This window comes from Helianthus annuus, chromosome 3 (genome assembly GCF_002127325.2).
Source record: "Helianthus annuus cultivar XRQ/B chromosome 3, HanXRQr2.0-SUNRISE, whole genome shotgun sequence".
Classification (NCBI taxonomy): Eukaryota; Viridiplantae; Streptophyta; class Magnoliopsida; order Asterales; family Asteraceae; genus Helianthus; species Helianthus annuus.
The window spans coordinates 7,239,692-7,266,237 of record NC_035435.2 but is presented as its reverse complement, the minus strand read 5'-3'; the positions used below and the strand labels follow the sequence as shown (position 1 = coordinate 7,266,237).

Genomic DNA, 26,546 nt, shown 5'->3' with positions numbered 1-26,546 from the left:
AGTAAGTAAGTGATGGAGGCATTAGGACTAACCGTATTTTTCTTTCTAAACCATTATTTTTCATTTTTTTTACCACCTACCCAAAATCCCCCTAGATAGCCCCTTTGAGCCTAAACCTTTCATTTCATTACCACAAAACTCTTTTTACCCACCAAAAAAAACCCTTTTTATTTTTCACCCTTTATTTTAGTAACAAGCTCGGTTTTTCGTAAACTCGCCTTTTTATGTGATGAAAAAAAAAACAATGATGAAGTTAAAAACAAACAAAAGCTATATAAAAGCTTGTTTGGAGAAATACTTCAAAATAAAAAGTCACTAAAAACAAGGTATGTCACGGAAACCGACGCTTTTTACGATTTTCGCCATTTTTTCTAACTAACCCAACCGACCACCCTTTAACCCAAGCCTAACCCTTCACCCCAAAAGTCCTCTTGATATTTACAAAGGTAAAAAGTTAAAAAGGAGGAGGATTGATTGCTTGGCAAGCCTATGGAAGGCGTAAGTTCCATGCCGCTCACGAGTGATTCACTAAAAAATATACACCTTCGGCCGAGTGTTGAGTGATCTCCCGCGAGGTATGTGAACTTGTATATAAATGGAATTTTAATAAGGCATGCTATGCCCGAATAAGTAATTTATCTTATGAAACGTTCAAAATAAATCATAACGAATAGGATTGTAAATAAATAAAAAATAAAACCTACAAGGACCTTGGATTCCCGACACTCAAGGACAAGCTAAAAAACTTTCTCTTCTACCTATTCCATTTGGGAGTGTAAGCCACATTTAAAGAGTTTTGCTTGAGGACAAGCAAAAGTTCAAGTGTGGGGGTATTTGATGTGTGTAAAATGCAACATATAAATCACATCAATTAAGGCATAAAACTAACCCTTTTTAAGTACTAATGTTGGAAAAAGAGTGTTTTTGTCTTTCTTTTGTATTTTCAGGATGAAATGAGCTCAAAATCACAAAAGAAGCAAAAAGACAACTAATTCTAGCATAAATACAAGAAAAGGAATAAAAGTAGACTGCCCGGACCCTCAACGGCACCCCCCAAGGCAAAGAAGAGAAAACAGAAGACTGAACACGCCCCGTGTCCAGCGAACACGGGGCCGTGCCCAAGAAGCAGCAGAAAAGACAAACTAGTAGAAGCTTCCATTGCCCACCACGGGGCCGTGTCCGGCGGGCACGGGGGCGTGGTGAAAGTACAGCAGGCGCATTAATTGTAATTGCGAATTACAATTAATGAAGAGAGAGAGTGTCAGACGGGCACGGGGGGCGTGTCCAGCGGACACGGGGCCGTGCCCAGCCTTCTGTTCAGCCTATAAATAGGGGTGCTTGGTTTCATTCCATCTCATCCCTTGGCACACCACCTCTCTCACACTTCATCCACCACCCACCACCACCATAACACCATCATCCACCACCATCATCCATTGTCCATCGTAGAGTGTGTGAGTCGTCTCGGGATCCAAGATTGATCGTAAGAGTTCTTGACAATCAAGGCCATGTTTGCCTAAGTCTCTTACATCACTTGGTGAAGACAAGTGTTTAGTATAATACTTTTTATTTTTAATCTTTTGCACTTTTTATTTGGTTTTGTATTAATGACTTTAATAACTAGTTACTTATGTTGAAGGTGATCTTTCCTTATCGTTTGTCCGTGGTGTCTTGGCGTTATTTTACTGTCTATATAAAATAAAAGATTTTCACCATTCATATCTCCACGGTCTATATGCAGGTATGTTGGCTACCTGGTCGGGGGTTAAGGGAACGGTTTGGTAAGGGTCTTGCCCTTGTTCAGCGTTTAGAGGTCCTGCTTGGGACCTGGGTCAAATTTAGTAGGATCTCCTTCAATGCCCATAGGTATTGGATGGCGGGGATCCAAACTCTTTGACCCCCTCATAAGTTAACTACTATTAATACTATAACCCGGCTATTTAGGACTGTATCCCTGCTGACTCAGACTACTTAGCCGAGGGTAACGTCACCGCCGAAAGCGGGGCCTACCACAATTTGCATTAATAACTTAATTCATTATCTTTCAATAATCCGACCCTTTAGGATTGTATCCTTGCTGACTCAAACTACTGGGTTGAGGGTAACGTCGCCTTCAAAAGAGGGGCCTACTACAATAACTAAGATAATCTCTTAAACAAGTGCAAAAGTGCGAAAATAATCAAAGGTTATACTAACACACGTGTCGGATCCAAGTGATTCATCTTGTCTATCTGTTTTTATATTTTATTTTATTTTTCAGCATTTAGTTAGTTTTTATTCTTTTTCTTAGTTTAAAACATTTTTCTCACTTTTTGATTTGATTAGACGTTGAGGATAAACCGGTATTAAAAGCTCTTGTGTCCTTGGACGACCTCGGTATCTTACCAACACTATACTACGTCCACGATGGGTGCACTTGCCCATATGTGTGTTTAGTGTTAGTAAATATCGTGTTTTATAAATTTAAAACTTGGCTAAAAGTGTAAAAAGGGGCTTAAATATTAATCTAAATTATAACACACTTCACGCACATCAACCACATTGTTTAAACATAATTAGATTAGTGCGGAAGCTTCAAAACTTGTGTTCGGTTCTTGATTTCCTTGCTTGATTGGCATCCGAAACGAACGAGCATTACCTAAGGTCAAAACTACATCAATTGTTAGTTTTGACAACATAATATCAAGTATATATAAGTTCTATTGCCAAACAACGAAAACAAACAAAAATTTATGCGAATTGAGCCTGTCTCGCCCCGCGACAGATCAGGTCCAGGCTTTCGCGGCCCGCGACGATTGTCGCGTGACGCGAGTGAACATGGTTTGGCGTCGCGTAGCGCGAGGGCCTCATTTTGACAGTAGGTTCGTGAATTGGAGCTGCATATTTACCCAGCAATACTATTTTCATTGTCAAACTTTAAACTAACATAACTTTTGATTTACATGTCCGTTTTAGCCGATTCTTTTTTCCTATGTGTCCGTATTAAAATTACGGATCTAACCATGCAAGTTTCACTTAACAAAACCCGGTTTATGAACGTATGGTTCACAAAATCCTTGTTCCGATTATTCGACCCATTAACTATATGTTCATATTGTTCATCATTCTATTCTTCGGCATTTTAGACATATTCACCCATTCCCCGGGCTTGTAATTCATGGCGTATCCGTTCCATTACATGGCTTCACGCTCGCATTAGAATTCCATGCTCATTTTATAACAATTCAAGCATGCTTCTTATGCAACTCTTGCATCTAGTTTCTACCGTTTGACCCGATATCACGGATTCATAAACTTAGCTTAGTAAAATCATTCTTTGGTATATCACGGATTCATAAACTTAGCTTAGTAAAATCATTCTTTGGTATATTGCTACCTAGCATTATCACAATGCATTAGAATTCCATGCTCATTTTGTAACAATTCAAGCATGCTTCTTATGCAACTCTTGCATCTAGTTTTTACCGTTTGACCCGATACCACGGATTCATAAACTTAGCTTAGTAAAATCATTCTTTGGTATATTGCTACCTAGCATTATCACAATATGAGACTTTTAAGTCTCTACACACAAGATCGATTTAAGTACATAGTTTTGACCCGTTTAGTTGTCGAGTGAAAATCCTCACTTTAATGACAAGCCAAACTATTTCTAACCGATATTTTGACCCGTTTGGGTGTCGAGTGAGCTTCGCCACTTCAATGACACACCAAATGCATATACTATACTATGACACCATTAACAAGCTAAATCCAAACATTTATACATAATATAACGGAACAAGTTACATACCTTTAGAGCCCCTTTCAAGCGCGTATCCCCTCCGGCTTGTCCACTTGACGATCCGGACTCCTTGCCTAAAAGAGTTCAATTCACAACATTTTTAGAACTCTTTTTATGCACTTTAACGCATAGTTTGTCATAACAATCAAACATGCGTTTTCATTCGATTTTTAACACTTAATTCTTCACTTAGGCATTTTGTCGAACACCTAACGGGTTTAATTTTTATATAACTAGAATCAAGTTCCTAACTTGTTATTTTCGCCGATTATAATCACACGATTCGATTCCATCATGTCAAGCATGCATACTATCATCAAAATCATCATATAGATATCAAGTAATACTACTTGTGATAGTTATCATTCTTGTGTTCATCCTATTTTGCAAAACCCACTTAACCTATGAATGGGTTATCATGAGTTTCATAATTTGGAATCTAATTTCAGCAATTTATCATCTAAAATTCACTCCTAGACTTGTTTCTATTACAAGTTCCATCTATTCATCACAAAATCAAGTTCCATTTTCGATTTCACAATTTACCAAGAATCTGAGATGAAGTTAAATGATGAAATTAAGCATACCTTATGATCCCTTCAATGAGATGATCACGAATTTGCGCTTAGAAATCGATTTGGAACAGACTAGAGCCCTCAATTTGAGCAATTTTGTGAAACTAGGTTTTGGAAGGTGAGTTGGTCGCCCTCCTATGTTCTAGATCGATCCAGACACACAATTGTGTGTTTGGATTTTAATTATTTTGTTTTTATCAAATCTAGTTTGATTTTTAACAACATTGGCCCCTTAACTATTTGTGCTTCTCTAATTTAGATGTTTTTATTCAAACTCCATGTTATTACAAGATAGTTAACTAACTAGGTTATTTCTATCCCCCTAGTTAGTTTATTCTTATTTATTTTATACTTTATAAATCTAATATAAAGTTTTATATTTGGTGTTACACCTTATTCATAACTCAACTTAATTTTTTTTAAATCGTAAACCTAAAAGAGAATATATTATTTTATTATTTCACGGTGCTTTCTTTACCAAGACAACCAAAATTCAAGTAAGTCGTATTGTTAGGATTAAGTAAATTCTTCTCCTCTTTTGAAATTATTCAAAAGCTATGGTGGGCGCCCACCATTCGTATATGATCAGTGTGTTACATATTCATGTTATTTACTATAATATGTTACTTGGTGAACAACTTTAGAAGATTAAGATACGATCAGTGTTTTACATGCTCATGTTGTTTACTATAATACAGTTATGTTCGACAAGCAAACATAGTTTGCACAACTCGTATATAAGGAGTCTAAACATTCTTTTATCTATAAATCTATGTAGAGTATTTGTACGTAAAAGTTCGTCGCATATGATTTTACATGCTAATTTATATTTAATATAAAGATTAAACCTGAAAGATCTATAGTTTAACTTTTTAACATGTGGTCTACATATATTTTGCTTTGTAATTGCTGTTTTTTGTGCGGAATGATATTTTTCTTTTAACCCAAAAAAAATTTTACATATCACTTTTGATAGATCATTAGATCTAAGTGTCGCTTAAGGAAGAGTATACATTTGCAGAATATCTTGAAAAGGTTGAATGGTTGTGTAAGTTATTTCAAAACTACAAGAAGTTCGGGTTTTGAAACGTAACGTGTTAATATGTGTTAAATGATACTTTAATATGAAAAATAATATTTAAGAATAAGGGTGTCGATGGTTTTTCTAGAAGTAGCATCTCTATCCCTAGGGATAGAGGTAAGATGTGCCTACATCTCACCCTACCTAGACCCTACCAATAACTTTGTTATTTGTGTGATTTAATGAATACGATTGATTGATTGATTGATTGATTGAATATCAAGAATTTAAGTGCGGAAGAACTATTTCAGCAACCAGTCAGTGCAATTATCAAGAATTTAGGTGAGTAAGAACTAGTTTCACAATCATGTAGCATAATTATCAAGATTATAGGTGTAGAAGAACTATTTTCACAATCATATGCGTCGTTTGGTGGTGTTTGTCACATTTTTTGTTAGGGGCTGTTTGATAATTTCTGAATAGGTAATTGTTGAATCAGTAAGATGTCTGAACCATTAAGAGTCAGTATAATGCTTAATCGTTCGGAGACAAATGTCTGACCAATTCAGATAAGAGGTCTTAACCATTCAGACTCAGTATAATGTTTAACTATTCAGAGACAAATGTATGAATCATTTAAACATCTGCTCGCGAAACAAACAGTCTGAATCGTAAAGTGTTGAACTAGTAAATGTGATCTGAACCATTTTGAAGCTCGTTAAGAGCTAAACAAACATCCCCTTAATTGTCAAAACATGGAGTATTAAGGGATATAGGAGTTCGTACTAGATCCAGAAAAATCATATATAAGAAAATTTCTACATTAGGCTACATTAATTTGCTAGCAAGGTTAGGAGATTTTGATGGTTTAATGTTGTTGGTTGGATGAGATTTAAGTATTTTTGTTCGTTTGTCGCATTTATCTTGATAAAGCTATACATCCATAATGTGTACGAATAATGATAGCATCATATATGGACAATCAGGTAGGTCGTATGTTGGTCCCGAAATTGATTGGCATTTAACACATAAGGCCCAAGATAGTTAGGCTACATGGTATCATGATGGTCTTCCCGTAGATGATAATCCGCCACCTAGGCGTCACATCATAGTACTTATGAGGATGGTTCATCCCACAAAAACAATGGAAATGGGAGGATGATTCTACCCCACCACTTTATTATTATTTTTTTAAATCTTCCACTTTTTTTTAAGTTTTTAACAATAAAATAGGAAAATACTTTCATTAATATTAAAAAAACAATACATAAACTTAAAAAAAATCCTAATAAATTAAAAAAAATATAAACTTATAAAAATCATCCACTTTGATGCTTCTTCGTGATGTCATTCTGCAATTTTATCAAAGTCGAGCGTTTCGGTTCGAGATAACTATCAACATCCATTGTTAATATTTCCCACTCCTTGAGCCGAACCTTATCATCGGACAATCGTAACTTTCTCCCGCCACGCCTAACTTTTCTCCCGCCACTCGTGACTTTTCTTCGATCGCCCGCTCCTTCGCCCTCGCGTTTTGGGCCGTGACCTCGGTGTATGTTTTAAATTGCGTCATAAACTCCTCCATCTTCGGATCAACCTTTTGCTTTTCTTTCTTTGACGCCGCCTCCTTCTTTGATTTGTCCCGGCCCGGGGGACGTTCCGCTTCCTTTACAGTGTACTCTTCTTCATCGAACTCGGCGTCATCGTTTAAATTTATGTGACATCTCGCGTCCGATCCGCCGGCGCTATAACTACAGGATTCCGATGTCCTTTGCCGCTTTGCCATCTCCACCTCGTTCGGAACTGGCGCCCATTTTTGGGCCGTTCGCATAACTTCCCACGCCCGAACGTGTGCGAACGTGGAGCCATGGTTCGTCTTGTAAACATCCAACGCCTTTTTGAACACATCCTCGTCGCTCATCCTGCTACGACGCCCACTTGAATATATTTTATTATATTCTTCCGAAAACTTGTTGACGAACCCGCTCATTTTTCGCCACTTAGAAGACACCGAGTCGACATCTCAATACGACCCTTGTTCTATTAGCTCAAGAAACTTCGCCAAAACCGATTTCCAAAACCCCTCACCCGTTTGATTGTTACCTATATTGGACAAAAATATATGTTACAAAAAATTAAAAAAATAATACTACAAAGTATATACTTAAAAAAAATGCAAGTTACTTTTACGTACCTTTAATGGGGTGTGTGTACGTGCCTATATAAGTCTTCGCTAAGGCTTCTTCCTCGAGTTGCGTCCATGGTTTCGGCTTCGGTTTGGACGGTTGGCTTTTCTGACCCGCAACTTGCTTGCCTTTTCTTCGTTTGTTTTTTGCGGTTGGGTCTCGGAAACAACTTCGACAACATCCTCGTCGGGTTCGGTTCGAATGGGTTGTGTCGGGTTCGGTTCGGGTTGAACGGGTTGGTTATTAAAAGGATTCCGCATCATCAATTGTTGTATGGCTTGACTTTGTTGCGTGTGCGCAAAAATATTCGGTGAGTTTTGGAAAGCGGCAAAAGCGTTTGAGGAAATATGACCGAATTGGTTCAGTTCCATCGTGGGATAGTATCCCGGCACCGAAAATACATTCGGGTTGTTCGGTGGGTTCGGGTTGTTGGGGTTGTTGAGGACGTTTGTGTTGTCTGTGTTGAAAGGATCCATGGTAGAATAGTATTTTATAAAAATGGAAGAATATTTATAAAAAATGAGAGAGAGAGAGAGATGAGTTGTAGTGGATGAAAAGTGTGAAAAATGGTGTAAAAAATAGGGAATATAGCCTTATAGAATAGGGTTGAATATAACCATACACTTTTTTTTTTTTTTTTTCAGATATAGTTCATCGATGAATCAATAAATAATTGCAAAACTCATTGTGAAATTAAAAAATTAAGAATAAGAACTTATTCTAAAAAGTGCATTCTCACAAATATTTGGGACACTCGATCATTATGTTTGTATCGGATCTGGATGGTCTTTAACTTCAATAATTACAATCACAGTCCTTTATTTGTAAAACTCATTATATTGTACGTCCTTTAGCACCAACTCAGTTAAAAATTCAAGTTAAGTCTGGTCATGTGCACGTAATGTGAGGGCATTTATGTCAAAAGAATAAAAAAATACCATAATAACCTCCTCACCATAAACATATGGGTTTTCCCCGATCTGAAACACCCACAAATCAAAATTCAGTTTTCAAGAATGGCAAGGGGTAGAACTGAAGAAAACCCTTATGGATTTGAACCTTCTGATCAACCACTCTGCACCCATTTAGAAACCAAGCACTAAGATTGAAGGGTTTTACGAGTGGGTGCATCAGACGAAGACGAAGCTTGAGTTTTCATTTATTAGGTAGAAGCAGATCCGAATCATCATCCCTCTATCCAGAACTACCCCTTGCCATTCTTCAGATCTGAGACTTAAAATCTGCAACTTCTTGCCATTCTTCAGATCTGCAACTTCTTGCCATTCTTCAGATCTAAGACTTTTTTTCCACATTTTATAATGTTACTAACAGTTTCTTATTATCACTGACGGTGATGTGCACTGGCGGGTTAATGGAAGGGTGGTCGTGATGTGCACTGACGGCCTTGAATGTTATTTCCTTGATCGATAGATCGCTCCAACAATCTGCAGTATATTGTACTTTGATATTGTTGATTATGGTACAGTTGGCTCCAAGATTTAATCATGATTGGTGTGCTAAGTATCTTGTGGTTTTTAGGTCTAGATATGAGGACAGTCGGGGTGGTGTTTTAGACAAACGGTGGCGGCCTGGGGTGGTGTTTACAGGCTACGGTGGTGTTTATACGTGATGGTGGACTGGTGGCCAAGGCTGTGGTGGTTTTTTTTTGTTTTGTTGCAGAGGGTGAAGGGTTTATAAGAAGGAAGAAGAAATGTTTAAAACGACATAGATACCCTCGCATGAGGTGCACATAACCATATTTAATTTGAGATTTTAACTGGAGTTAAATGCCATTTTAGTCCCTGTGGTTTGGGCAATTTTGCCAGTTTAATCCAAAGGTTTCATTTTTAACCTGTGGGTCCAAAAAGGTTTCACAGTTGTCATTTTAGTCCACTTGGTTAACTTCATCCATTTTTTCTGTTAACGAGAAGGTCAATTCGGTCATTTTGTATGTAATTTTGTTAACTAAAAGGGCAATTCAGCCATATAAAATGACCGAATTGGCCTTCTCGTTAACAGAAAAAATGGTTGAAGTTAACCCAGTGGACTAAAATGGCAACTGTGAAATCTTTTTGGACCCATAGATTAAAAATGAAACCTTTGGACTAAACTGGCAAAATGGCCCAAACCACAGGGACTAAAATGGCATTTAACTCTTTTAACTGGGTTGGTGCTAAAGGACGTACAGTGTAATGAGTTTTACAAATAAAGGACCGTGACTGTAATTATTGAAGTTAAAGGCCATCCATTGCAATCCGATACAAACATAAAGGACGAAAAGTGTAATTTACCCTATGAATTATTTTGAGTAAACTGCAATTTTACCCCCTGAGGTTAGGGGTCATTGGCACTCTTACCCCCCCCCCTAAGGAAATAATTGCAATTTTACCCCCCACTGTTCACTGTTATGTCGCAATTCTACCCCCGGCTTCAATTTTGTTGACTGGTCTGTTGACTTGGGGGTGAAATGACTATTTTACCCTTTTATTTTACCCCCCAACGTTTGCTGTTATGTCGCATGTTTACCCCCTGGAATCAAATATGTTGGCTGATCTGTTGACTTGGATAAATTACTAAAATACCCTTTCTTATAACCCCCTATAATTTATGTTTAGAAGCAAAATTACCCCCTGCAACTTCCAAAACCTTTCCCGCCACCATCCATATTCGATTCCACCACCATATAAACAGGCTTGTAACAGAATTCAAGCCACTCAGCCACCATTGACCACCTTTCGCTACTGTCCCATCTCCATGAACCTGGCTGAAGCCCATACACATCCAGAACCAGGTTCACATGTCCATTGTGTGTATGGCATCAAGTGTTGTAACAGAATTCAAAAACCACGAAGAAGTGTTGTAACAGAATTCAAAAACCATGAAGAAGTCAAACAGGTTCACTGTCAATTCAAAAACCATTAAGAACCTTCAGCATTTAACAGGTTCACTGTCAAGTCAAACAGAATTCAAACAAGTTTGTAATGTCGAAATTTAGAAATGACAAATCTTGGTGTTGAGCCATAAGCATTTGTACAAGCATGTTTGACTTTCATAAGTCAAATTGCACATACACCTATTGACCCATATGCATTTGTAGAAGCCTGTTTGACTTTCAACATACACCTATTGACCTATATGCATTGTACAAGCCTGTTGCATTTGTAGAAGCCTTGTTTGGTGAATATAAAGTTCGGAAGCATTCATGAGACTCAAGATCATGAACACCCTCTTTCACTTATGCAAGGGACTGAAAGTGATGGTGATTGCACCAAGTGCAAATGCAAATGCATCAACACCTCTGCATCAGTCAATGTGTTCTGATGTGTTCTATGACCAACATTAACAGCAAAGCAACTTAACAGCAATGGTTCTAAGTTAACAGCAGAGCAACTTAAGATTAACAGCAGAGCAACTTAACATTAACAACAGCAACTTAACATTAACAGCAGCAACTTAACAATAACAGCAGAGCAACCAAATATACAGTCAATGCTTCTGATATGCAACTTAAGAGCAGAGCAAGTTAACAGCAGCAAGTTAACAGTCTAATATAACCAACATTAACCCACATTAACAGTCAATGTGTTCTATGATCAAACATAACCTGTGTTATGATCAAGCATACCAAAAGATCCTAATATATAACCCACATTAACAGTCAACTACACTACATATTAACCCAAAACATCCTAATATATGTTAGAGTTTTACACAACCATTTCCTGCTGCGGGGGAAATTGGAAGTGTAGGAAAGGGCGGCCTCGCATTTTCACCACCACTGAGACCACAATCGATCGGATTGACCACCGAATCCTCATGTCCACTACAAACACATAAAGATGGATGTTTCAATAACCCCTTGTTTTTAACTTGTTCACACAGATCGGTTTATACCTGATAGCAGAGACCAAAAGGGGGAACGGTTGTTGTCACCGGAAACCATGTGCATCGGCGGAGGTGTGGTCGCCATTGTGGTCGCCGGAGGTGGAGGTGGAAGGATGGGGTTCTCTTCACTCATTGTTAGTTGGAAGCCGGTGGTGGAGGTGGAGGTGGAAGCCGGTGGTGGAGGTGGAAACAGGTGGTGGATCGCCGGAGGTGAAGGAGTGGATGGAAGCCGGAGGTGGATGGATCGCCGGAGGTGAAGGATCGTCGGAGGTGAAGGAGAGGATGAAAGAAGCTTAGGGGGTAAGATTGTGAGATTATGTTTAGTTTAAGGGTTTATATAATATATAAACAACTAATTAAAGTGAAATTACCTATTTGCCCTTTGACTCTCCCATGCTTTTATTGACCAGTCAACAAATTTGAGTTTAGGGGGTAATGTTGCGACATAACAGTGAACAGTGGGGGGGTAACATTGCAATTATTTCCTTAGGGGGGTAAGAGTGCCAATGACCCCTAACCTCAGGGGGTAAAATTGCAGTTTACTCAATTATTTTATTGTTCTTGTAACTAGATCGGTTAGTATGAGGTGAGATAAGGCTTTGAGACTATTATGTCATAGGTTTAATTCACACAAGGGATTTTCTCCACATTTATTAGGTTTTCTCTTGAATTGATGTGTATGGATTATTGTCTAGTGGAGATCGAGATGATTAGATGATTCTGCTAGTGACACGATAATACTCTAATGGTCTGTCAGTGATTCAAATTTGCCATTAAAAAAAGTTCCCTTAAATTGCCTACCTATTAGAGAAAAGTTCAGGGTTCAAATCATGACATAGGATGTAATTTAGTATTTATTGGTATAGTTAGGAGTAAGAGTAGAAACAATGTAACCTTTTTCATTTAAAAATAAAGTAAAATAAAACAAAAGCTTTCATTTAGGAAAGGTTGGTAATAAAGTTTTGGCTAATTGAACCAGAATCGACTATTGGACATGAGTTTCAAAACTTATCTAAGGCTAAAAGGTGTGAGGTTTATGATTGGAACATGATTCGCCATATAGAAACATAAATGGAAGGCTATATTACTCCCTCAGTTATTCATGGTAGTTGGCGTGGATTGAACCACGATTACCACGGGCCACCTTTTCCCTCTTCTTAGTTTTAACCATTTAAAAAATAAATTAAAATAATAAAGGGGATAGTGGTTTAAATAGTGCATTAGAGATGAATGACATGACGTCTATGTGAAATGTCATCGTGGTCATTAATAATCATCATCATAAATAGAGTTAAATGCCATTTTAGTCTCTGTGGTTTGGACGATTTTACCAGTTTAGTTCAAAGGTTGCATTTTTCCCCTGTGGGTCCAAAAATGTTTCACGGTTGCCATTTTAGTCATGGGTTAACTTTATCTATTATTTCTGTTAATGAGAAGGGCAATTCAGGTCATTTTATATGTAATTCTGTTAACTAGAAAGACAATTCGGCCATATAAAATGACCGAACTGTCCTTCTCGTTAATAGAAATAATTGATGAAGTTAACCTAGTGGACTAAAACGGCAACGATGAATCCTTTTGGACTCACAGACAAAAAATGAAACATTTGGACTAAACTGGAAAAATGGCTCAAACCACAGTGACTAAAATGACATTTAACTCTCATAAATATTATCAAAAATTAGATACTTCGGTGTGTTATTTTAAACTATATATATAATTTATATTAAATTATTTACAAGTTTTTTTTTGAACGACAAATTTGGATCACTGACGGACCACTGGAGTATCATCGTGCCACCAGTGGAACCACCCGATCATATCCATCTCCACTAGGCATAATGCCTATACACCAATTCAGGAGGAAACCCAATAAATATGGGAAAACCCCTTTTGTGGGAATCGAATACAAGACCTATTGGTCCCAAAGTCTTATCTCACCCTTAAGATCCCATTAGGGTATAAAGCCATGTAGAAATTATTTACAAGTTATTCAGTATTTTAATCTACACAATCAAATCCAACGGTAGATCATAACAAAGCCGCATCTATTTCATTTTTGGTAAGAATAAAGTTGCTAATCTTGTCTATTTGGTGGAGGTTGACTTCTATTTCTGGCCAATAACCGTTGCCTACCTCAATGTTTTTATAATAATTTCCTACCTAAAGGAAAGATTTCTTTCTTAATTTGTTGTGCTATACACGTAAAAGAAAAATGTAAAAAATGTTGAAGCCGGAGACCAGACGTTTAAGTGGGGGCATGTAGAAAAAATATGTGTCCTGGTCACATCTTTATTTTATTATATGCTAGTGTTGATGCAACAAATACTAGACCGATGGTAGTAGCTGGGTTGGTTAGGCAAAAGGGTTAAAGAGTTTAATTTTGCCTAACGCAGGTCGTGGGGTCTCCGCACGTTCGCAAGACGTGGAGAGAGGTTCACTAGTTAGATTTTGTTGTTTGCTCGAGATTCTTAGCTGAAGTATGTTCAGCCTCGGATGTAGGAGCAATGGCAATGTGTGTTGAAAGTGAGGAAGAGTGACTTGCATGGAACAAGTACTCAAGAGCAAAGACCAGAGATCCCAATAGAATCAGAACTGATCGGAATGTCCCAACACTAAATGAAGTGTCTTATATATAGAGAAGGTTATCGCTCAAAGAGGAAACCATTGACTAGTGAAACATGCTTGCAGTGGGGACTTACTCTTTTGGGGGTTGAAGCGTTTTGACCTACGGGTAAAAGACTACACTCTGTGCATTCGTCTTACTTTTGCGGCTAGGAGAGTTGTTGAAGTAATCAGAGACATGACTGATTACTGTACACGTGCTGCTTTATCCTAGCTCCCGGGTTTTTAACCTTTGAACCTTTTAACCTTTTAAGCATTCATGTGTTTAAGTCATTTTATTTTGGTCTTGGGTTACCTCCATTATCAGCCCCCCAAGTCAGAGGTTTTTGGGAATGAGCTCAAAGACTTCTGACTTTTACACATTTATTTGTATTGCTTAAATGCTTCAAGGCTTGAAGGCTTGAAAACGGTTGAGCTTTTTGGTTTTTGAATTTTGACAAGACAATTGATATGACTTGTGGCAGTTTTTGTGTCAGACAACAGTTTTAATTTCCTTATCTAATTATAACATATTGTTCTCATTAATTTACATTAACTTTTTAGAAGAACAATCCTTTGCATATTTCCTCTCAAGTTTTCCCCTTTTCACCATTCAGGTTAGTTCCGATTTCTTTCTTTCTAGTTATTTTCTTATATCATGGGGGCTCGTAAGGATTTAGCAAAATCATTTTCTCGATTAACTCAAGAGGAGGTAGAAAATTTCTGTATGGAATGGGGGATTGGGATGAAGTTTAAACCAGTTGCTCCGGCTTGTGATGCTTCAATCGATAAATGTCCTCCTGGTTCCATTGCTCTCTATTGTCGCCATTTTGAGTTTTCGAACCTCCGTCACCCGTTTTCGAACATTGTTTTGAATATTTTGGAGTATTATCGCATATCTTTTGGCCAGATTCACCCTCAGGGTCTGGCTAGGGTTTTACATTTTAAAGTTCCGTGCCGAGCTTCTGGGTATGATCCTACCCTTTTTTCATTCCGTCGTTTTTTTCGATTGGCCAAGAATGGTGACTGGTTTACATTCGAGACAACCCAGGTTGATACTTGCTTGATTTCATCTATGGTTTCTAGTCTTGGTGTCTGGAAAGACCGGTTTTTCTGGGTTTCTGATGAGATTATCCCTTTCAAACTTGTTTAGAGGCATCCGGATGCCATTTTAAATGAACCTGAACCTTCTGCTTCTGAGATAAACACTTGTTTTCTTGATACCCTTAGGGAATGCCCCTCGAGGCTTCATCCCTCTCCCGAGCATTTATTGGTGTTATTGGGTCTTAGTGATTTATGGGAAAAACGTGATCGAGATCCAGTGCTTATGAGAGATGGGCAGGGTATGCATTTATCTTGCTGTGTTGTTATGTTCTTGTTTTTTGCTTGCTTATACATTTCATTTTTTTTTATTTTGTAGTTATGTCTGCACTTGACTTTATCAAGAGTGATGATACTTCTGATGTTGCATTTGATGATGTTGCTGCTACTCCGGGTGAAGATGCAGTTGTTAGGGGATCCGAGCATAGGTTTGAGGGTTCCGGCTATGTGAGTGTTCCCAATGTTAAAGGTTTCACAAAGGCTCCGGGCTCCAAGGTTTCTGTTCGTCGTTCCAAACGTTACTTGAAAGGTGCCGATCAACCTTCTGGCTCAGAGGCCATTGATGTTAGTGACGATATTGAAGTATCGGCAGAACAGGATGTTGAGGTTGATGTGTCAAAGGGTAAGGAAAAAGAGTTGGTTGTTTTTGGCAAGAAGAAGAAATTGGTTAAGAATGGTAGCACTCCTACCATCCAGGGTTCGTCTGTCAACTGGGGGGGGGGGGTGAAAGTTGGAGATAGCTTCAAGGACCCAGCTGTTTGTGCTGAGGTGTTGGCCCATTTTGCTTCTCCTGGTGTCCGGAGTGCCATTTCTGAAATGGAAGCTGATCACTTTATCTCGAGACTGATGCTAAGCTCCTGCAATCTTCAGGCCCTATTGGCCGAAGGTGTTACCCGTTTTACCAAGGGTATGCAGGAGTACGAGGACGCTTCCAAGAAGAAAGACAAGATTAAAGCCTCTATGGCTGCCATGAAAAAGGAGGTTGAGGGGTTCTCCAAGAAAGAAGAAGCTTGGGCGAAGAAGGTTGGGGAGTTGACTAGAAGACATGAGATTGAGGTAAACGATCTCAAGAAAAGTTTTGAAGCTGACCGTTTGAAACTGAAGGCTGATAGGGAAGCCTTGAATGTCCAGCAGAGGGCCTTTGAAGAAGAGAAAGAGGGTTTAAAGTCTTTGGTTACCCAAGCCACTGATGATAACCAATGACTTATTGAGCAAGGTTTCCACCAAGTTGTTACCTACCTTCTTCACTCTAAGGAGTTCAATTATGCTCTTGGAGAAGTTTATACCAAACTGCTCAACTTGGGGATATATCAAGGTTTCATTGCCGGTTACAAGCTTCATGAGTCTGGTCATCCTTTGGAAAAGTCTCCCTTGTACCGTCCTGACCTGAAGCTTCTAAGGTCTTCAAGGGTTCTGTTGAGCAGATGGAGAGGCTGACCTATCTGTATGTTAATCAGGTTGCAGCTTGTTTTGGTAAGCCCCTTTCTGTCTTGCAAGAGCTAAAACCGGATGGTCTTAACGAAAAAGTTTGTGTTAAAGTGCTCGGTTCCCTTTCAAGAAAGCGATCTTATTCAGGAGATAGTGAGGATACCTTTTCGGGAGAACCTGATGCTTCCAAGGATGCGAGTTTAGAAGGTTCAGCAGTTGGTGGTTCGAAAGCTAAGAAGTTGAAGAAGACCAAAAAGGCTAAAGGTAATGGTTCTGGGGCTTCTAAGCCTTCTGTTGATGCTTGAAAAACATTCGTAGCTTTCTTAGCACCCCAAAAAAATTTAATGGTATGTATGTTACCTTAAACAATCTTAGGTTTTACAGGAACCATTAACTTGTTTGAATGTTTGGGAGCCTTTAAGGCTCTTATCTTATGTTATTACCTTTCTACTATTTACCTTGTGTTATGATTTTTGTGTTGGTGCCTGTTTTTGTGAGGCAGCTTGGTTGGCTTCAAGCCTTCAAGGCTTCTGACTGTTTGAATGTTTGTAGCTTGAAGCCTTCAAGGCTTCCGATTACTACTTTAGTTTTATGAGTTGATGTCTTGGTTTGTATTTTTGAGATTTGGGTTGTGTGCAACTTTTTTACTTGTGTTGTTGCATTGCTTTTTGAATTATTTTTTATCTTTATTATATTGTCTTTGTTGGGTTTGTGTTGTCTTAATGTTTTTTATACCTTGAAGGGTTCGGTGCTGCAGTCACTTAGCCTTGGTATTTTTAACAAGAAGACATAGCACCTATCCTATTACTTTCCTTAGTTTGATTTTGGTTCGTAAGCCTGTTTTTGATAAATTTACTAAGGCTTAAGGAACATTTGGTGTAGGCTGTTCGGACCCGTCAATGAGACAACTTTGTTTTTGATTATAAGTCTCATGAAGTTGTATTGATTTAGGAACTCACCCCTTATATAGGTTCATTCAACCCTTGAACCTATTGAGCGATATGGCCTGGGAGCTCATCCCCTTACATGACCCTTGCCATGGAGTTTTTTTCTAGGTTCTCAACCTGATTTTAGGATAGAAAGACAAATTTGATAAAACATCTTCATTCATTCAAGAGATATTGTGTTACAAAAAGTGATCATAGGACAACTCTTGAAATACAACTTGTGAACTACAAACCAATCTTTCTTGATTTGACATGAAACCTCTTAAGGGTTTTTTCCATTCCAATGTCTTGGAAGCTTTTTACCTTCTGAGTCTGCTAGCTTATAGGATCCACCCCTATGTGCCTCAAAGATTTTATATGGCCTTTTCCTTGATTCTCTTTTTTACTAGCCTCATTGTTTCTAAGTACCAGGTCTCCTGGCTTGAAGCGTTCGTGCTTAACTCTCTTGTTGTAGTAGGCTTCCATCATTTGTTTGTATTTGGCTTATTGAATTGCAACTTGGTCTCGTGCTTCCTCTAGGAGTTGTAAGTTCAACATGGTCTCTTTGTGGTTTGCTTCGGGATCCATGTTGACCGTTCTTTGAGTTACAACTCCTACTTCAGCTGGAATCACGGCTTCAGACCCAAACACCAAGTTGTAAGGTGTTCTTTTGTGGCTTGTTTTTTCGGTTGTTCTTATGGCCCATAGAACACTTGGCAACTCTTCAAACCAATTGCTTTCATGCTTTCCCAATCTGGCTTTGATTCCTTCAACTATGTTTCGATTCATCCTTTCAACCTGACCGTTTGATTGGGGGTATGCCACTGAGCTGAAAACCTTAGCTATTCTGATTTTTTTGCACCAAACGCTGAAAAGCTTTTCAGTGAATTGCTTTCCATTATCGGTGAAAAGCACTCCCGGCAATTCATAGCGACAAATGATGTTTTCCCAAACGAAGTCAATAACTTGTTTGCCCGTGATTTTTGCAAGTGGTTTAACCTCAGGCCACTTGGTGAAGTAGTCTATGGCCACTAATAAGAACTTCACTCCACCTTTGGCTGGTGGGAATGGGCCAACGTTGTCCATTCCCGCTTATGAAATGGCCATGCTGAGGTTATTGGGACAAGGTCGTTGTTGGGGCTCTTTGGGACTGGTGCATGAATTTGGCAGGAATCACATTTTCTTAGTTGTTCAGCGGTGTCTCGGTGCATGGAGGGCCAAAAACCCAAGGCTCATTAGCTTAGCAACCACCGTTCTTGCTTCAAAATGAGCTCCGCATATCCCTTCATGAACCTCTTTGATCAAGTACTGGCTTTGCTCGGGACCAACACATCTCAGCAAGGGTGTAAGGTAACCCTTTTTGTAGAGGATTTCACCTTGTAGCACGTATTGTCTACACTTGACTTTAACCCTTTCAGCCTCTGTTTGATCAGCAGGTAACTCGCCATTTTTAAGGAATTTTTTAATTGGAAGCATCCGATTGGTGCCTTCTTTGGTGATTACGTCTTGAACTTCCAATTCTTTAATTGATGGAGTTTTAAACACTTCTACCAATACCTTTTTGGTGAGGTGGGCAAAGGTGAGAGAAGCGAGTTTACTCAAGGCATCAACTTTCTTATTTTGAGACCAGGGAATTTGCTTGATGGTACACGTTTGGAATGTGTTCATCAGTTCTTTGGATTTTTCTTTGTATCTCTTCATATTGGGCTCCTTTGCAACATAACTGTTGTTCACTTGGCTTGACACCAGCAACGAGTCTGTGAAGACTTCAAGCTTTTCAACCTTCATTTCCTTAGCCAACCTTAAGCCGGCTATAAACGCTTCATATTCAGCTTCGTTGTTGGTGGTCTGAAATTCAAATAGAAGAGCATACGTGAATTCTAACCCTTCTGGGTTGATCAGAATGAGCCCAGCCCCTGACCCTTCAACGCTTGAAGCCCTATCGGTAAAAAGCTTCCAGGCTTCAAGGTCTGAGGGTTCAGTGGCAGCTGTGTTTACTTCAGTGATTGTTTGTTTTGGGACTTCTACTATGAAATCTGCCAATACTTGGGCTTTGATGGCTTTTCTTGGAACATAGGTGATGTTGTGTTCACCTAGTTCCGCTGCCCATTTGGCTAATCGTCCTGAATTTTCTGGTTTTTCAAGCACACTCTTAATGGGTTGGTCAGTGACCACTTGTATAGGGTGTGCTTAGAGATACCTTCGAAGCCTTCTAGCCGTTTGGACTAGGGCTAGAGCAAGTTTCTCCAAAGGAGGATACTTGATTTCTGCCAGTTTTAGAGTTTTGCTGAAGAAATAAACGGGTACCTGAACTTTGTATCATTCAATGGTGAGGACCACACTTATTGCTTCTTCAGCAATCGAAAGGTATACAGAGATCAATTATCTCGTTTCTAGGGCTGCAATGTCTGGGAGTGAAGCTAGGTGTTGCTTCATCTGGTTGAAGGCTTCCTCAGCTTTTTCAGTCCACTTGAAATCCTTTTTGTCAGAGCATCCTTTGAGTGTTTTGAAGAAAGGCAATGATCTTTCAACCAATTTTGAGATGAAACGCTTTAAGGCTGCAAGCTTCCCGTTTAAGCTTTCTACCTCTTTCTTGCTTCATGGTGGCTTGGTTTCGAGAACAGCTTTGACTTTGTTTGGATTGGCCTTTATACTTTGTTTTCCCACAATATGCCCTAAGAACTTACCTTCTTCAAACCCAAACGAACATTTCTCGGGGTTGAGTTTCATGTTGACCTTCCTTAGGCTCTTGAAGGTTTCTTGGATGTCATCAAGCATTTGGTATTCTGTTTTGCTTTTGATTACCAAATCATCGAAATATGCTTCCATGTTTCTACCAATTTGACTAGCAAAAGCCTTGTCAACTAGGCGTTGGTAGGTTGCACCCGCGTTTTTGAGGCCAAAAGGCATCTTTTGGTAGCAAAAGATTCCCTTGTCCGTGTGAAAGGCAGTTTTCTCTTCATCTTCTTCCTTCATGAGTATTTGGTGGTAACCCTTGTAAGCATCCAGAAAACACTTGAAAGGGTAACCAGTGAGGGAGTTAACCTTGAGATCAATTTCTGGCAACGGGTAACAATCTTTAGGACAAGCCTTGTTCAAGTTCTTGAATTCTATGCACATTCTCCAAGAGTTATCGGGCTTTTGAACCATGACTGGGTTTGCAACCTAAGATTGATACTTGACTTCCCGGAGATCTGCAAGAAGTCTCGTGGAAGTCACACCTCCTCAAACCGATGCCAATGAGCCCTCCTTTCTCCTCCCAAGGGAGATAGAGGAATGGCTCGCCGACATATGAGGGGTCCATAACCGGAGGAAGGAGTTCTATGAAGCCACATTCAACCGAGACTACTATCTTCTCGGAAATTTTGCTAATTAAAATAACTTGTAGGCTAGGGGCTCCTTAAAAACTTCTTGTGCTTAATTATCTAACTACTAGTATTTTAGGACTATGTAATTCTCTATGGATTTAATGAAATGATGGTTTTAAGGTTTGAATAATGTTGAAATAAATAAAACACACTCATAGTGGTCAGGAATGACAAGGGAAACGAGAAACATAACCCCATGCACGAAAACAGGGCATTCGACAATAATTTCTCCATTACAGTAAGTTCAGCACGGGCCGTACCCAGCCAACACGGCCCCGTGCTGAACATCCTGCAGACAAATGCCCAGTTCAGGTAACTGGACACGGGCCGTGTTCACCGAACACGCCCCCGTGTCCAGGCTTCTGTTTCTTTTCTTTAATTATTGTTACTGGCACCTGAACACGGGGCCGTGCCCGGTCACCACGGGGCCGTGTCCAGACTGCCAGTAAACATAATTTTTTTTGTTTTTAACACCATTTTGCACATTCAATCAACCTAAAAATTTATTTTTGGGACACATTGAGGACAATGTGTAATTTAAGTGTGTGGGAGGATGCTAAAACCTTGAATTTTGCAAGTCCTAATAACAAGCCTTACACAAAACTATATTGGAACCGCTAATCACCCCAAATTTTTTTCAAAAAAAAATTGATTTTTTTTTACTTGTCCAAGTTTAAGTTGGGAATTCTAAGACTAACAAGGTTATATTTTTATGAGTTTACAACCGATAGCGTCGTGATAAAAAGAACCAACATTAGAAGATTATGAAACGGCATGACAAGCTTAGTTAAAATTCGATTATATATACTTGATCACATAAAAACCCATTCCCACAAAAGTGAGTTTTGAGCCTTTATTAAGCATACAAATATACATCTTTACGCTAAATGCTCATTTTTCGTTTCTTGTGTGAATAGCCGCTTGGTTCTTACGACTCTAGAACTTGCCACGACAATTCATTCCCGGTCCTTACCAACTTAAACCCAAGTAAGTAAATGATGGAGGCATTAGGACTAACCCTTTTTCTTTCAACACCATTATTTTTATTTTTCTTTTCACCTACCCAAAAATTCCCCCTAGTTAGCCCCTTTGAGCCTAAACCTTTTCATTTCTTAACCCAAAACCCTTTTTACCCACAAAAAAAAAAACAACCCTTTTTATTTTTACCTTTTATTTTAGTAACAAGCTCGGTCTTCGTGTGACAATATATATATATATATATATATATATATATATATATATATATATATATATATTTTATAATGAAGTTAGAAATAAACAAACAAAGCTCCTCAAACAAAAGCTTGTTTGAATAAATACTTCATTGAAAATAAAAAGTCACAAAAACAAAATTTTTACGAAAACCGATGCTTTTTACGACTTTCACCCTTTTCTACTAACCACTAACCCAACCACCCACCTTTAGCCCAAGCCTAACCCTTCACCCAAAAAGTCCTCTTGATATTTTACAAAGGTATAAAGTTAAAAAGGAGGAGGATTGATTGCTTCGCAAGCTTATGGTAGGAATAAGTTCCATGCCGCTCTCGAGTGATTCACTAAGAATACACCTTCGGCCGAGTGTGAGTGATTTCTCCCGTGAGGTATGTGAACTTGTATATAAATGGAATTTTAGAAAGGTATGTTATGCCTTAATAAATAATTTACCTTATGAAAAGTTTTAATAAATCATGACGAATAGGATTGTAAATAAGTAAAAATAAAACCTAAACAATCTTGGAAAATCCCGACACTCTATGACAAACCCAAAACCTTCTCTTCTACCCATTCCATTTGGTAGTGTAAGCCACATATTAAAGAGTTTTGTTTGAGGACAAGCAAAAATTCAAGTGTGGGGATATTTGACGTGTGTAAAATGCAACATATAAATTACATCAAATGAGGCATAAAACTAACCCTTTTTAAGTACTAATGTTGGAAAAAGTGTGTTTTTGTCTTCCTTTTGTATTTTCAGGATTAAATGAGCTCAAATTAACAAAAGAAGCAAAAAGACAGCTAAATCTAACATAAATACAAGAAAAGGAACAAAAGTGGACTGCCCGACCCCTCGACAGCATCCTCCCAAGCAAAACAAGGAAGACAGAAGGCTGAACACGCCCCGTGCTCAGCGAGCACGGGGCCGTGCCCAAGAAGCAGCAGAAAAGACAAACCTGTAGAAGTTTCTATTGCTTACCACGGGGCCGTGCCCAGTGAACACGGGGGCGTGCCCAAAGTACTGCAGGCGCATTAATTGTAATTGCGAATTACAATTAATGAAGAGAGATAGTGTCAGACAGGCACGGGGCCGTGCCCAGCGGATACGGGGCCGTGCCCAGGCGTCTGTTCAGCCTATAAATAGGAGTGCTTGGATTCATTGCAACTCATCCCTTGGCACATCACCTCTCTCACACTTCATCCACCACCCACCACCATCACAACACCATCATCCACCACCATCATCCATTGTCCATCATAGAGCGTGTGAGTCGTCTCGGGATCCAAGATTGATCGTAAGAGTTCTTGACAATCAAGGCCATGTTTGCCTAAGTCTCTTACATCACTTGGTGAAGACAAGTGTTTAGTATAATACTTTTTATTTTTAATCTTTTGCACTTCTTAATTGGTTTTGTATTAATGACTTTAATAACTAGTTGATTATGTTGAAGGTGATTCTTCCTTATCGTTTGTCTGTGGTGTCTTGGCATTATTTTACTGTCTATATAAAATAAAATATTTTCACCATTCATATCTCCACGGTCTATATGGAGGTATGTTGGCTACCTGGTCGGGGGTTAAGGAAACGGTTTGGTAAGGGTCTTGCCCTTGTTCAGCGTTTAGAGGTCCTGCAAGGGACCTGGGTCAAATTTAGGAGGACCTCCTTCAATACCCAAAGGTATTGGATGGCGGGGGTCCAAACTCTTTGATCCCCTCATAAGTTAACTACTATTAATACTATAACCCGGCTATTTAGGACTGTATCCCTGCTGACTCAGACTACTTAGTCGAGGGTAACGTCACCTCCAAAAGAGGGGCCTACCATAATTTGCATTAATAACTTAATTAATTATCTTTCAATAATCCGACCCTTTAGGATTGTATCCTTGCTGACTCAAACTACTGGGTTGAGGGTAACGTCGCCTTCAAAAGAGGGGCCTACTACAATAACTAAGATAATCTCTTAAACAAGTGCAAAAGTGCGAAAATAATCAAAGGTTATAGTAACACACGAGTCGGATCCAAGTGATTCATCTTGTCTATCTGTTTTTATTTTTATTTTATTTTTCAGCATGTAGTTAGTTTTATTTTCTTAGTTTAAAAATCTTTTTCTAACATTTGATTTGATTAGACGTTGAGGATAAACAGGTACTAAAAGCTCTTGTGTCCTTGGACGACCTCGGTATCTTACCAACACTATACTACGTCCACGATGGGTGCACTTGCCCGTATGTGTGTTTAGTGTTAGTAAATATCGTGTTTTATAAATTTAAAACTTGGCTAAAAAGTGTAAAAAGGGCTTAAAATATATATCTAAAATATATTACACTATACACGCATCAAATGCACACTGCCCCAGCCTTCCTATGATCACATCATAGTTTGAAGGTATATTGATGACCACAAAAGTGAGGGGTTGGATTCTTTCCATTTTGCCTTCGCTGAAACGAACATTAAGGGTTAGTTTCCCTAAAGTCTTGAGGGGTATGTCGGCAATACCTTTTATGGAGGTTCCTGAGGGTTGAAGCTTTGAACGTTCCTTATTGCTTAAACAGTTGAAGAACTTCTCAAACATGATTTCAGTGGCTGCACCAGTGTCTATGTATGCTCTGCTTGTTTGTAGTGTACCCACGGTTGCTTCAACCACAAAGGGGTTTGAGAGTGGGTTCTTTTCTGTTGGAGGGAAACAAACACACTGAAGCTCCCAAGCTTCCAACCGCTGCCGTTTGTGAGGAACATTTCCATCAAAATCCACCATGTTAACTTCCTTGCCTTTTCCTTCGGCCATCTTGTCCCTTAGTCCCTTTACTAAGTGGACAAGCTCCCCGGATTTGACGGCTTCTTTAATCCTCTTTTTGAGTTGAAAGCAATCGTTAGTATGGTGTCCCTTCTCTTCATGAAATTCACAAAATTGGGTGGAATTTTCATTCTTCTTGCTTTCAGGGAGAGGCCTGGGAGGTCGGAAGCTTTACTTCACTTCCTCTGTGGCAAGAATCTCTTGAGGGGTCTTGGTAAGGGGTGTAAAGTTCATGCCCTTCTCCCTGCTTGGAGGGTTTCGGCTTTCAGACCTTTGTTGCTCTGAACCCCTTTGGCGTCTGTCATAGGAGTGAAAGTTCCCCCTTTTCCTAGCTGGACTGTTACCACGCCAACTAGATCCCCTTTTTCTTTGTTCTTTTATGTCTACAGCCTCCTCTCCTCTGATGTGGGCTTCGACCCTTTCGAGAGCTTCTTCCAAGGTTTTTGGCAGGGACTTGTTGAAATCCCTGGTAAGGTACTTGGAGGTAATTGCATTCATGAAACCGGCTACTCTCATCTTTTCATCTGCCCCCACAAACATTAGACCTTCCTTTTTATACCTTTCTATGAACACTCGAAGGCTCTCGTTATCCCTTTGTTTTATCTGGAAGATTACTGTAGCATCCTGAACGTATCGCCTTTGCTGGGAGAAGTTGGCCAGGAACGCCTTGCTAAGGTCATCGAAGCTTCGAACGCTTCGGGTAGGTAAATCATTGAACCAGATTCTGGCTGACCCGACAAGGGTTTGCATGAACATGAGACAACATTCAACATTTGACCATTTCTCAATCCTAGTAGCACCAGTAAAGATCTAAAGATGATCTTCTGGATCCTCTGTCCCATCATATGTCTTGATATGGGATGGCATTTTGATCTTCGTTTGGAAATCATAATCAGCGATTTGCTGAGAGAAGCATGACAAATTGATTGGTTTATATGGTTTGACCAAATCTTCTTCCACTCTTGCACCTGTATTGTTGTTGTTATTGTTGTTCCCTTGGGTGGCCAACACTTAATTAATAAAGTGTTGCCACGGGAAGCTTGCGATCATCTGGGGCATAAGGTTGAAGCCTTGAAGGCTTCCAGGTGCAACTGGTCAGTTTACTCCCAGTGGAGCGCTCATAACGGCACTCCATGCCAAGGGAAGCACAAACAAAGCTTGCTCCCATGTAGTTGTAGCTGAGGGTGGAAGGCTTGCTACTGGAGATTGTAGAAGCTGGTCCAAAGTAAGCTCGTGCCCCAAGGGAGCACCGGATGCAATTGGTTGGGAAGAAAAGAGAGGAAAAGAAGTTGAATCTGACCTCGTGTACAAATATGGGTTAGGATTTGGAGGAGGATTACTAGGACCAGCCTCATTCCTGGACACAGCTGGTTGTGAGCTTGCAAAAGGAATAGTGGGTGGTCCAGGAGAAAGTGACGACTCTGGTTCGTTATAGTCCAAACGGATACTCACCCCTTTGTCTCGTTCCCTACTCACATATTGGTTAAGAAGGGATCTTAACTCGAGAAAGTTGTTGGCAACCCCTTCGGGAATAAGATCAACACGTGAGGGGGTGTTGGAGGCACCAACGTTGGGAGAAGGTACTCCGGAACGAGATGGTGTCGGTGTTTGGAAAGTGAGGAACTCGGGATAGGTTGCTCCAGTTGGAGTGCTTCCCAG

The 26,546-nt window shown here is 39.4% G+C and overlaps 1 long non-coding RNA gene across 1 annotated transcript; it reads right to left on the bottom strand.

Annotated features, from left to right (window-relative positions):
- Nucleotides 1–2,540: 2,540 nt before the first annotated feature.
- On the bottom strand, nt 2,541–4,510 carry LOC110927514. The gene is made up of 3 exons (XR_002585685.2): nt 4,372–4,510; nt 3,794–3,858; nt 2,541–2,638 (listed from the first exon to the last, which is right to left on the bottom strand). It is a non-coding gene; the product is annotated as an uncharacterized LOC110927514 (long non-coding RNA).
- Between the last annotated feature and the right edge of the window lie 22,036 nt (nt 4,511–26,546).